The sequence below is a fragment of the Dama dama genome, chromosome X (assembly GCF_033118175.1).
Source record: "Dama dama isolate Ldn47 chromosome X, ASM3311817v1, whole genome shotgun sequence".
Classification (NCBI taxonomy): Eukaryota; Metazoa; Chordata; class Mammalia; order Artiodactyla; family Cervidae; genus Dama; species Dama dama.
In genome coordinates, this window is record NC_083714.1 from 87,750,262 (window position 1) to 87,763,635 (window position 13,374).

General features: G+C 36.4%; 1 pseudogene; it reads right to left on the reverse strand.

The window, feature by feature from the left end:
- Positions 1-9,803: 9,803 nt before the first annotated feature.
- On the reverse strand, positions 9,804-12,825 carry LOC133052749 (dnaJ homolog subfamily B member 6-like; annotated as a pseudogene).
- Positions 12,826-13,374: the final 549 nt, after the last annotated feature.

Genomic DNA, 13,374 nt, shown 5'->3' on the forward strand with positions numbered 1-13,374 from the left:
TTGTTTCCCCAACTATTTGCCATGAAGTGATGGGACAGGATGCCATTATCTTAGTATTTTGAAGGTTGAGTTTTAATCCAGCTTTTTCACTCTTCTCTTTCATTTTCTTCAAGAGGCTCTTTACTTCCTATTTCCTTTCTGCCATAAGGATGGTTTCATCTGCATATCTGAGGTCATTGATATTTCTCCCTGCAATCTTGTGCTTCATTGAGCATGGCATTTCACATAATGTGCTCTGCATAGAAGTTAAATAAGCAGGGTGATGATATAGAGCCTTGACATACTCCTTTCCCAATTTTGAACCAGTCTGTTGTTCCATGTCCAGTTCTAACTGTTGCTTCTTAACCTGCATACAAGTTTCTCAGGAGGCAGATAAGGTGTTCTGGTATTCCTATCTCTTTATGAATCTCCCAGAGTTTGTTGCGACTCACATAGTCAAAGGCTTTAGTGTAGTCAATGAAGCAGATGGTTTTATGGAATTCCCTTGCTTTTTCTATGATCCAACAGATGTTGGGAATTTGATCTCTGCTTCCTCTGGCTTTTCTAAATCTAGCTTGTTCATCTGGAAGTTCTAAGTTCACGTACTGTTGTAGCCTGGCTTAAAGAATTTAGATCATTACCTTGCTACCTTGCTAGCATGTGAGATGAGTGCAATTGTGCAGTGTTTTGAACATTCTTTGGCACTGCCTTTCTTTGGGATTTGAATGAAAATGGGCCTTCTCCAGTCCTGTGGCCACTGCTGAATTTTCCAAATTCGCTGGCATATTGAGTGCAGTGCTTTCACAGCACCATCTTTTAGGATATGAAATACTAAGCTGGAATTCCATCACCTCCACTATCTTTGGTCGTAGTAATGCTTCCTAAGGCCCACTTGACTTCACATACCAGGATGTCTGACTCTAGTCCAGTGATCACACCATCGTGGTTTTCTGGGCCATTAAGATCTTTTTTTGTACAGGTCTTCTGTGTATTTTTGCCACCTCCTTTTAATATCTTCTCTTTCTGTTAGGTCCATACCATTTCTTTCCCATATGGAGATGAAATTTTTGTGGGCCTTTATGGTGGGTAAATGTATTTTGCATGTAGGAAGATTGTATATAATTTGTGGCCATGTGGGGAACCTACAGCATTTTAAAATTCACATGTACTTTACATGACATAAAATTAATCATTTCTGTGGTTTGGGGGACATTCACTAGGATGTCCAAGTAGCACCACTAATTCCAGAATATTTCTGTTGACAACCTCACCCTCAAAACCAAGCCATGCCTATTAGCGGTTAGTTTTAATTTGTCTCACCTCCCACATCCTAGCCATTACAACTCTATAGATTACTGTCTCTACAGATTTGTCTATTCCAATTATTTGATATAAATAGAATCATATGATACATAATGTTATAAATGGTTTCTTTCAGTCAGCATGTTTTCAAGATTTATTCATGTTGCAGCATATATCAGTTCATTTTATTGCTGTATAAAATGCCATGGTATGGTTATGCCTCATTTATTTGTCCACATCCATTTTATTTGTTCATCCAAAAGTGAATGTGTATTTGCATTGTTTTTATTTTTGACTATTGTGAATAATGCTCTTATAATCAGTCATGTTTAAGTACTGTATGGAAATATGTTTTCATTTCTCTAGGGTATATACCTAGGAGTGGAATTTCTGTATCATAAGGTAACTTTATGATTTTGAGGAAGTGCCAAACTTATTTTCCACAGCAAAAGCACCATTTTATATTCCCTTACAGTGTCCTTTTTAACAAACTGATCAGTTGGTGTTGTTGATTAATTTCCACATTTTTTTTTTCAAAATTTCCTTCTGCTATAAATTTCACATTTTATTTCATTTTAATTACAACACTTATTTTGTGTGACTAAAATCCTTCTTTAAATTTATTAAGACATGTTAATGACCTAAGATATAATCTATCTTGGACAATATTCCAGGTTCACTTGAGAATAATGTATATTCTGATGTGATTGCATTAAGTGTTCTACAGGTAATGATTAGGTCTGTTTCATAATTAGGGATGTTCAAGTTTTCCATTTCCTTGCTGATCTTCTATCTACTTTTTCTTTCCAATATTGAAAGTAAGGTATTGACATATCCAACTATTGTGATTGAATTACCTATTTCTCCCTTCCATTCTTTCAGTTTTTACTTTATATGTTTTAGAGCTCTATTGTGAGATACATATAAGCTTAAACTGCTAATTTTTTTTAAACCATGGATTGATGATTTCATCATTATATAATGTTCTTTCTCTCTATTGGCAATTTTATCTCAAAGTCTATTTTGTATTATATTAGTATAGGAACTTCAGCTCTCTTTTGAGTACTGTTTCCATACACTATCTTTTTACTTTCAAGCCATTTGTGTCTTTAAAACTAAAGTATCTGAAGACAGTATTCAGTTGGACCATTTTTTAATAATCCATTCTGCCATTCTCTGCCTTTTAATTGGAGAGTCTAATCCACTTACATCCTAAGTAATTATGGATAAGGAAAGACTTATTGGATACTTAATGTTCCATATATCTTACGTCTTTTTAGTTTTCCCATAACTTATTTTGTTTCATTTTTTAGTACTGAATATATTCTAGTGTATTATTTTCATTCCTTTTACTTTTAGTCATTATTTGACTGGTTGCCTTAGGATTACAATTAACATCTTAATTTATAACAATCTAGTTCAGGGTAACACTGACATAATTACAATATTATACATTTTGCTTCTGTATATCTCCATTCCTTTCCCAATCTGTATGCTATTAATGCCACAGACTACATTTTTATCTTTTTATTCTTTTATTGAAGGATAATTGCTTTACAGAATTTTGTTGTTTTCTGTCAAACCTCAACATGAATCAGCCATAGGTATACATGTATCCCCTCCCCTTTGAAACTCCCTCCCATCTCCCTCCCCATCCCAGTCCTCTAGGTTGATACAGAGCCCCCGTTTGAGTTTCCTGAGCCATACAGCAAATTTGAGTTGGCTATCTATTTTACATATGGTAATGTAAATTTCCATGTTACCCTTTCCATACATCTCACCCTCTCCTCCCCTCTCTCCATGTCCACAAGTCTATTCTCTATGTTTGTTTCTCCACTGCTGCCCTATAAATAAATTCTTCAGTACCATTTTTCTAGATTCCGTATATATGCATTAGAATACAATATTTATCTTTCTTTTTCTGACTTTATTCACTCTGTATAATAGGTTCTAGGTTCAGCGACCTCATCAGAACTGACTCAAATGAGTTCCTTTTTATGGCTGAGTAATATTCCATTCTGTATATGTACCACCACTTCTTTATCCATTCATCTGTCAATGCACATCTAGCTTGCTTCCATGTTCTAGCTATTGTAAACAGGGCTTCAATGAACAATGGGATGTATGTGTCTTTTTCAGTTTTGGATTCCTTGCGGTATATGCCTAGGAGAGGGATTGCTGGGTCATATGGTGATTTTATTCCTAGTTTTCTAGGGACTCTCCATATCCTCTATCATAGTGGCTGTATCAATTTAAATTCCTAACACTGTAAGAGCATTCCTTTTTCTGCACACCCTCTCCAGAATTCATTGTTTGTAGACTTTTTGATGCTGGCCATTCTAACCAGTCTGAGGTGATATCTCCTTGTACTTTTGACTTGCATTTCTCTAATAATGAGTGATGTTGAACATTTTTTCATGTGTTTGTTAGCCATCTTTACGTCTTTTTTGGAGAAACGTCTGTTTTGGTCTTTTCCCCACATTCTGATTGTGTTGTTTGTTGTCCTAACACTGAGTTGTATGAGCTGCTGGTATATTTTGGACATTAATTCCTTGTCAGATGTTTCATTTGCTGTTATTTCGTGAGGGTTGTCTTTTCACCTTCTTATAATATCCTTTGCTGTGCAAAAGCTTTTAAGTTTAATCATGTCCCACTTGTTTACTTTTATTTCTGTTACTCTAGGAGATGGGTCATAGAGGATCTTGCTTTGATTCATGTCACTGAATGTTTTGCCTATGTTTTCCTCTAAGAGTTCTATAGTTTCTGGTCTTCCATTTAGGTCTTTAATCCATTTTGAGTTTATCTTTGTGTATGGCATTAGGAAGTGTTCTAATTTCATTCTTTTACATATAGCTGTCCAGTTTTCCCAGCACCATTTATTGAAGAGGATGTCTTTGCCCCATTGTATATTCTGGCCTCCTTTGTCAAAAATAAGGTGCCCATAGGTGCATGGGTTTATTTCTGGGCTTTCTAGCCAACTGGTCTATATTTCTGTTTTTGTGCCAATACCATACTGTCTTGATGACTGCAGGTTTGTAGTATAATCTGAAGTCAGGAAGGTTGATTCCTCCAACTCCATTCTTCTTTCTCAAGACTGCTTTGTCTATTCATGGTCTTTTGTGATTCCACGTGAATTGTGCAATTTTTTGTTCCAGTTCTTTGAAAAATGCCATTGGTAATATGATAGAGATTGTATTGAATCTATATTTGGTAGTATATTCATTTTCACAATATTGATTCTTCCTACCCAGGAACATGGAATATCTCTCCATTTGTTTATGTCATCTTTCTTTCAAAAGAAATTGCAACTTCTGTGTGCAGTTCTTTTGTCTCCTTAGGCAAGTTTATTCCTAGATATTTAATTCTTTTTGTTGCAATGACAAATGGGATTGATTCCTTAATTTTTCTTTCTGATTTTTCATTGTTACTATACAGAAATGCCAGTGATTTTTGTGTATTAATTTTGTATCCTGCAATTTTGCTAAATTCACTGGTTAGCTCTAGTAATTTTTGGATACTATCTTTAGGGTTTTCTATTTACAATATCATGTCATCTACAAACAGTGAGAGCTTTACTTCTTCTTTTCTGATCTGAATTCCTTTTATTTTCCTTCTCTGATTGCTGTAGCTAGGAATTCCAGAACTATGTTGAATAACAGTGGTGAAACTGGACACCCTTGTCTTGTTCCTGAGCTTAGGGGGAATGCTTTCAGTTTTTCACCATTGAGAATAACGGTGGCTCAGATGGTAAGGTGTCTGCCTACAATGTGGGAGACCCAGGTTCAATCCCTGGGTCAGGAAGATCTGCTGGAGAAGGAAACTGCCAGGAGCCGGCACACAAGATCCCACCCATGACAAGGTCATGAGGGAGAAAACCTGACAGGCAAGGTGGATCAGGTTTTCAGGGATTTCTAGAAGGCCAGCTCACGAGATCCCACCCATGACAAGGTCATGAGGAGAAAACCTGACAGGCAAGGAGGATCAGGTTTTCAGGGATTCCAAAAAGCTGCCCCCGGTGCTCACCTTAAAGATGATATCTGTCTTTCTGATGCTTGCTCCAATAGACTACTCCCTAATTTATGTGACACAGGCAGAAGGCCTTCCTCGATCTCTTTCCAAATAAGAATCAATTTAGAACTTTAATCAATAAGTTTCCCGGGTGGTGGTATTTTATGATATTATCCAGGGTGAAAGGAGTGTTTTAATTTAAACTCCTTTGCTGGTATTTTAGTTTGTCTGGCAAATGCATTTATGCCCTTGGTACTAATATGCATGACCGCTCATAATACCCTAATCATAAAACAGCATAAAGAACCTGATCATATAAAGGCCCTAATAGACATAGAGCCTTTTTGGGGGTAAAGGAGTCCTATTAGAAAACATAAGAAAAATTATTCTAAAGGTGGTTATTGGGTTAACATTTGCTTGCTGTGTTTTTGCTCTTAATGTGCTAAGGTTGTGTTATGGAAACCATTGTTAATATAGTTAAAGATCTAAAAAAATAAGAGCTTAGCCCTAGTGTAGCAATAATGAGATGGTTTTTAATTGTCAGCCAGGAGTGCTAGGCAGAGGCTGCCTCACTGAAGCCGCAGAGTCTGTGTGGGGTAAACCTCTTAGATAAATTCAATTGACAACTTCTGCAGAAGAATTAACTTTTATGTTAACAAGGTTATACTTCTACTATGTTGTGACATGCTGTACTATTGCCCTATGAGACTGTAACTTTTCTGTTAAGATCACCACAGAAACAGAAAATAGGTTTACATTCACCTGACTTGCATAAAATGTTAATAGGCCCCAAGGCCAGAAGATAATGTACAAGACCCTCATAAACAAAGAAGTATGCAGAAAACACCCTGGTTTCATGAAGAACAAGCTGATGTAATGTTAAACTATCTTCCCCTTAGAAATGTACTAATTTAGGGTATAAAAGCCACGGTAAAAAATAAAGCATTGCCAGACTCTGCCAGACCCTGCAAACACCCCCGTCTGGTCTCTCTCTCTCACACCCCCATCTGGTCTCTCTCTCTCTCCCTTGCAGACTTGGCCCTATCAAGGCTGGTCTCACGTGTCTTCTGTCGCTGACACCGTTCATCCCGAGGGTACCCCCTGGATCCTGCCGAGGCTGGACCCCGGCAGGAAATGGCAACTCACTCCAGTATTCTTTCCTGGAAAATCCCATGGACGAAGGAGCCTGGTAGGCTACTGTCCGGGTCGCAAAGAGTCGGACATGACTGAACGACTTCACTTTCTTTCTTTCTTTTCTTTCTTATCATATATGGCCTTTTTTATGTTGAGGTAGGTTCCTTCTTTGCCCATTTTTTGAAGAGTTTTAATCACAAATGAGTGCTGAATTTTGTCAAAGGCTTTTTCTGCATCTGTTGAGATTATCATATGGTTTTTATCTTTCAATTTGTTAATACAGTGTATCACACTGATTGATTTCGATATATTGAAATCTCTTGGATTGATCCCTTGATCATTATGTAGTGTCCTTCCTTATCTCTTGTAATCTTTCTCTTAAAGTCTATTTTGTCTGATATGAAGATTGCTACTCCAGCTTTCTTTTGCTTCCCATTGGCATGGAATATATTTTTCCATCCTCTCACTTTTAGTATATATGTGTCCTGAGGTCTGAAGTGGGTTTCTTGTATACAGTCTATATGTGGGTCTTGTTTTTGTGGGTCTTGTTTTTGTATCCACTCAGCTAGTCTCTTTTGGTTGGGACATTTAATCCATTGACATTTAAAAATAATTATTGATATATATGTACCTATTGTTATTTTCTTAATTGTTCTGGGTTGATTTTGTAGATCTTTTTCCTTCTCTCGTATTTCTTGCCTATATAAGCCCCTTTAAAATTTGTTGTAAAGCTGATTTGGTGGTACTGAATTCTCTTAATTTTTTCTTGTGTGAAAAGATTTTTATTTCTCCATCAATTTTGAATGAGATCCTTGCCAGGCACAGTAATCTTGGTTGTAGATTTTTCCCTTTCAGTATTTTAAATATATCCTGCCATTCCCTTCTGGCCTGCAGATATCAGCAGAAATGTATGGTGTTTCCCTTGTATGTTACTTGTTGCTTTTCCCTTGCTGCTTTTAATGTTCTTTCTTTGAACCTAAAAGTGGAATTGCTGTGTCATTTGGCAATTCTATATTAAAACTTTTGAAAACTTGCTGAACTGTTTTCCGTAGCAATTGCACCTTTTTACATTCCCACCAGAATCTAAATTCTTCATATTCTTGCCAACCCTTTTCTTAAAAGAAAAAAAAAATTATATACATCCTTTGTAGCTGTGAAATGGTATCTCACTGTGGTTTTCACTTTGCAGTTTCTATACCTTTTTGGAGAAATGTGTACTTAAGTCCTTTACCCAATTTCAGGTGGGTTTGTTTAACTGTTCTTGAGTTTTAAATGTTTTAATCCAAGGTATTAATCTCTCTTCAGATATATAGTTTGAAAATATTCTACAATATTTCTTAGATTGTCTTTCTTCTTTCTTCATAGCTTCTGATGTACAAAATGTTTTAATTTTCATTAAGCTTATTGTTACATTTATTTCTTGTGTGTTTGGTGTCATACTCATGAAATCATTACAGAATCCAATGTCATTAGTATTTTCTGCAAAGTTTTTTTCCTAAGAGTTTTAAAGTTTTATCATATAAATGTAGGTCTCTGATCCACTTTAATTTATGTATATTATATAGGAGCCTGGTGGGCTACTGCTCATGGGGTCAGAAAAGAATTAGACAAGACTTAGCAATTAAACAACAACATATATGGTATATGGATTGAATTTCATTCTTTTACATGTGAATATCCTAGACTGTCCTTTCCCTACTAAATGGCCTTGGCACCTTTGTCAAATATGAGTCAGTCATATATGCTAGGGTTTCTCTTTGACCTTTATATCCTATTCCATTTATCTATGTCTCTCCTTAATAGCAGGACCATCCTGTTTTACCTACTGTAGCTTTGTAGTAAGCTTTGAAGTTTGAGATTGCAGGTTCTCAAATACATTTATCTCCTTCAAGATGGTTTTAGCTAACATGGAGTCTTTGAGATTCCACTTGAATTTTAGGATAGGATTTTCTATTTCTACCAAAAACAGTCTTTGAAATTCTGATAAGGATTGCACTGAATCTGTAGATCATTTTGGGTAGCATTCTCATCTTAACAGTATTAAATTTTAAAATCAATGAACATAGAATATCTTTGCATTTATTTAGGTCTTTTTAATTTCTTTCAACAAAATGTTTTGTAGTTTTCAGAGTAGTAGCCCTTTACCTTCATGGCTAGATAAACTACTGAGAATTTCATTTGGAAATTAATTAATTTAGATTTTACAAGTTGCATTCAGAAAAGAATGCATCAAACACATTCACATTTCCTTTCTCTTTTTAGGCAAATGACACCCAGTATACTGGCTTCACTTTTTTAAGCCTAAACTTAGCATGACATATTTAAACAACTGTCAAAGTATACTAAGTTGCCAGCACTCATGCACAAGTATAAAACATCCTCAATTTATATCAGAAAAGTATTACCATTAATGCCTTACTATCTTTCACTACTAAATACTGAGATCTTTTAAATATTTTTTGGTGGAAGATTCATCCTGGAAATTCTGACTTTAAAGCAGACTGATACTACTTGGTTCATGCTTTAAACACAATGGAAAAGAAGGTCTGTGTTGATGTTAGTGTAGAAAAGAATCACAGCCACCTTATATCATTGGAAGGACTGATGCTGAAACTGAAGCTCCAATATTTTGACCATCTGATGCAAAGAACTGAGTCACTGGAAAAGACGTTGATGCTGGGAAAGATGGAAGGCAGAAGGTGAAGAGGATGAGATGGTTGGATAGCATCACTGACTCGATGGACGTGAGTTTAAGCAAGCTCCAGGAGTTGGGAGGACAGGGAAGCCTGGCGTACTTCAGTTCATGGGGTTCCAAGGAGTCGGACATGACTGAGTGACTGAACTAACTGACTGAAAGAGTATATACCAGCTTCCCAGGTAGCTCAGTGGTTAAAAAAAAAAATTCTCCTGCCAATGTAGGAGCCGTGGGTTTTGATCCCCAGGTTTAGAAGAACCCCTAGAGGAGAAACTGGCAACCCACTCCAGTATTCTTGCAGGGATAATCCCATGGACAAAGGAGCCTGGAGAGCTACAGTCCATGGGGTTGCAATGAATTGGACACAACTGAAGCATCTGAGCACTCACACAAAGTGCTTGTACAGATTTAGAACAATTTTAAAGACCAAAACATATGAAACTATTACGAGGTCCCAACAATAAACTTTAAAGTCTATGACAAATAGCGGCTCCAGTGAACTGTTCATAAATAGTTTAGATTAGGTACAGTTGACTTCATTTTAAATCTTCAACAAATGTTCCTATTAATCCTCAAATATGTATAAAATGGGCTTCCCTGATGGCTTCGTGGTAAAGAATCCACCTGTCAATGCAGGAGATGTAGGTTTGATCCCTGGGTCAGGAACATCCCCTGAAGAAAGAAATGACAACCAAATCAGTATTCTTGCCTGGGAAATGCCATGGACAGAGGAGTCTGGCAGGATACAGTCCATGGGGTCACAAAGAGTCAGAAACAACTTAGCAACTAAACAACTTTAAACAACAAGTTTAATATTTCAGTTAAATGCATGCAATTACTTCTTATTCAAGCGTATCTGCTGCTCCTTGCCATTTTATTGTTAAGGACTTGAATTGACCATCTTTTTCAACTTCTACTCTTTCTTGACCATTCTTGACAATTCTCTTTGTAATGATTTTTCTGTCATTAATTTAGTAGAAGTTGATAAAAACTTAATGTCGCCCATCCCACTGCCACTAAATGATGTGGAAGAGAATAAAGTGAGGTCCCCGTGACCTAGTGAACTGAAGAATGTAAATCTTGTGTCAAAAGAAGAAATTCCACCTCCAAAACTTGGAAATCCACCTATAGCTAAGAAAAATGACCCTGGGCCCGTTATTGTTTCCATGGGGCACCTTGAATCCCCCAAAATGTCTTCAGATGGGTCTTTGAAAAACTTTCCAGGACTCTCCACCAAATAATTTCCTGACGACAAAATTTGGATTATGAAATGTGTAGCCAAACTCAAATGGCCTGTCAAAATGACTTCTACCTCCATCACTTGTTTTTGGTGAACTTGTCATAGATGTCCCATTTTTTACTATCTGATGAGTTAAGTGAAAGTCACTCAGTCGTGTCTGACTCTTTGCGACCCCATGGACTATACACTCCACTGAATTCTCCAGACCAGAATACTGGAGTGGGTAGCCTTTCCCTTCTCCACGGAATCTTCCAACCCAGGAATCAAACCCAGGTCTCCCACATTGCAGGTGGATTTTTTTACCAGCTGAGCCACAAGGGAAGCTCAAGAATACTGGAGTGAGTTGCTTATCCCTTCTCCAGCAGATCTTCCCAACCCAGGAATTGAACTGGGGTCTCCGGCATTGCAGGCGGATTCTCTACCAACTGAGCTATCAGGTAAGCCCTAGTATCTGATAACACCTCATATGCCTCAGGTATTTGAATTTTCTCTCCTCTTCTTTATTCTCAAGATTTTTATCTGGTTGCTATGCTGTTGACAGTTTCCAAGTTGCTATGCTGTTGACAGTTGCCAATATGCCGTTTTAATATCTTTGACTGAAGCATGTTTTTGCATTCCTAGAACGTCACAGTACTCCACTATGTCTCAGCAAGCTGTTAGAAGGAGTCCAAGGATATGGAAGCAGGTGGCAAGAAGAAGTAATGGTGGGGTGGTGGACTTTGGTCTCCTGTTGGTTGAATCTGGCATAGCTGCACTGGTGATGGCAGTGCAGATGGTAGCTCCTCAAGATCTCCTTTCTCTCCTTGGATTTAATTGTTTAGATATTATTATAAATGGAATTGCACTCTTAATTTCATTTTTGGATTATTTAGGCCATACAGAAATACAACTAGTTTTTGTTTTCATCTGTACCCTGCAATTATGAACAACTTGTTTTCTAGCTCTAGTATATTTTTTGTGGATTCTTTTGGATTTTTTAAAGGTTAGGTCATATAATCTGTGAACAGAGGCAGCTTTAGCCCTTCATTTTCAATGCTGATGCCAAAGTTTTGTCTCACATAATAGTAAGAAATGAATGGCAAATGATGAAAGTGCAAATCCTTCTCTTGTTAGCGATCTTATGGGTAAAATTTGCAGCCTTTCAGCAATGAGTATGATGTTAACTGTGGGGTTTTTCATAAATGTCCTATATCATGTTAAGAAATTTTCTCTATGTTCTTAGTTTTCAGAGAGGTTTTCTCATGAAATGATACTGGAATTTGTCAAATGCCTTTCCTGCATCAACTGAGATGATCATGAGGGCGTTTGTCCCTTTGCTGTAATCATATCAAGTACTACATTGATTGATTTTCTTATGTTGAACCAACTTCACATTCTTGGAATAAATTTGACTTGTTCATTATGAGTAATCTATTTAATACGCACCTGGATTTGGTTTGATAACATTTTATTGAGTTCTATATCTATTTTCATAAGGGATATTGAACTTAAGAATTTTCATGATTATTATGCCTTTATTTGGTTTGGTATCAGAGTAATGCTGCTCGCACAGAATGAATAGGCAAGTGTTCCCATCTTCTTAATTTTCGAAAGAGTTTTATAAGTATTGTTTTATGTCTTCTTAAATGTTTGGTGGAAATACCACCAAAATTAATTCAGGACTTAATTTTGTTTTCACATGTTATGTTAGTGATTCATTCTTTTTACTTGTTATGGGTCTGTTGAGATTTTCTATTTCTTCCTGAGTTAGTTAAGGTAAATAGTGTATTTCAAGAATCTATCCATTTCTTCAAAGTTATCTAATTTGCTGGTGTACAATTTTTCATACCATTTCATTTTTTACAAACCATTTAATTTTTTTAAGGTTAGTAGTCATGTCACCACTTTCATGTCTCATCTTATTTATACGTATTCTTGCTCTTTTTCTTAGTGATGGACAGGGAAGCCTGGCATGCTGCAGTCCATGGGGTCGCAAAGAGTCGGACATGACTGAGCAACTGAACTGAACTGATGGAAGTTGAACTGAACTGATGGACATTGTATTCTGAATTGATTGAGGAATCTCCATAGCATTTTCCATACTTGGCTGCACAATTCCATTCCCAACAAAGTGTATGAAGGTTCCTTTTCACTATAACCTAATCAACATTTGTTAAGTCTTACTTTTTTAATAATAGCTATTCTAACAGACATGAGGTAATATCTCATGGTTCTGCTTTTCAATTATTCATGCTGAACATGTCTTCATGTACCTATGTCTTCGTTGGGAAAATGTCTTCTGTATGTCTCCTTTGGGAAAATGTCTATACATTTCCTCTGTTTTGTTCATGATTTCCTTTGATAGGCAGACTATTTAGTTTGATGTAGTCCCATTTGTTTATTTTTGTTTTGTTCCCCTTGCCCGAGGAGACATATTCAGAAAGATAATGCTGAGACTGATGTCAAAGGGCATACTGTCAGCTTTCATCTAGGAGTTCTATGGTTCCAGTTCTTGCATTCAAGGCTTACATACAATTCATTTCCAGTTTCAGTCTGGTTTCATTTTTTTCACCATGTGATTGTCCAGTTTCCCCAACACCATTTATTGAAAACAAGATTGCTTTTCCATCGTACATTCTTGGCATCTTTATCATAAATAATTGTCCATATATGTGGGTTTCTGCCAATACTATGATGTTTTCATTAACATAGTTTCATAATACACTTTTAAATCAGTGAGTGTTATACCTCCAAGCTTGATCTTTCTCTCAGGATTGCTTTGGCTATCTGGGGTAATCTGTGGTTCCACATAAATTTTACAATATTTTTTGTTCTATTTCTGTGAAAAAATGTCCTTAAGATTCTGATAGGAATTGTACTGAATTTATAGACTGCTTTAAATAATATGGACATTTAAACAATATTAATTTTTCCAGTCTATGAGCAAGAAATATCTTTCCATTTATTTGTGTCTTCTTCAACTTCCTGCAACAATGTCTTATACTTTTCAGAGTACAGGTATTTCACCTTATTAAAT